The sequence below is a fragment of the Aureococcus anophagefferens genome (assembly GCF_000186865.1).
Source record: "Aureococcus anophagefferens unplaced genomic scaffold AURANscaffold_1024, whole genome shotgun sequence".
Classification (NCBI taxonomy): Eukaryota; class Pelagophyceae; order Pelagomonadales; family Pelagomonadaceae; genus Aureococcus; species Aureococcus anophagefferens.
The window spans coordinates 1-900 of NW_008706215.1; positions in this window are offsets into that span (position 1 = coordinate 1).

Genomic DNA, 900 nt, shown 5'->3' on the forward strand with positions numbered 1-900 from the left:
CGCGCGGCGCGCGGCCGCGGCCCCAAGCTGCCGCGTTGTGCAGACGTCGGCGCCCAAAGCTTGTCGAGCCGGCAGCGCGCCAAAGCTTGTCGCGCCGACCGCCCGTCGACGCAGCGCTCAGGTCTCGCCGTCACGTCACGGACGTAGCAACGGCGCGGCTCGAGGGCTGCGTCGCGCAACGAATGCATCTCGTTGCGCGCGGAGCTGGCGCCGCCCCAGCAACGGCGCGGCTCGAGAGCAGCCCGTAGCAGCCCCGCAGCGTTCCGCAGCAGCTTCAGCACCTGACGGCACGGCGCGACGATGACGCGACATCATCGGACGGATTTGGAGCCACGGAACGTGAATGCGCTCGCAAAAACGTGCACTAGCGTCGAACGCAGCCGACGCCGCAGGATGGAGCTCTGCTTAGGCGAGAGCGTTGGAGCGTTTGCTGTCGAAATCAGCAAAGACTTCAGCGTTTGCAGGCGATTCTGTGGCTCGGGCTGCCCGAGAGCGGCTTATTCACTTTGGGTTCACCGCCTTGGTTTGCATCATCCCTATGTGGTACCCCCTTGGTTTGCACTGCTTTATTCACTTTCCCGGTATCCGCAGCCGGTCAATCATTGTGGGCTGCCTAAACATGGGCTTGAAGGGCTTCTTGAACCTATGTTACTCTGCCACAAAAGACTGAGCATGAGGCCTCTCATCACTTGCTGCTTGGTCGCGGTAGCGCTGGCGCTGAAACCCGTGCAGCGCCGCGACGTCGTCGTCCATCGCCGCGACGTCTGCGCCGCGCCGCTGGCCGCGGCGGCGGCGCTGCTACGCGCGCCGCACGCCAGCGCCGCCGCCCCAGGATTGCGGCCGAGGCCGCGAGAATCCCCGTCTTCGTGATCACGACGCCCGACGGCACGACGCCGCTCT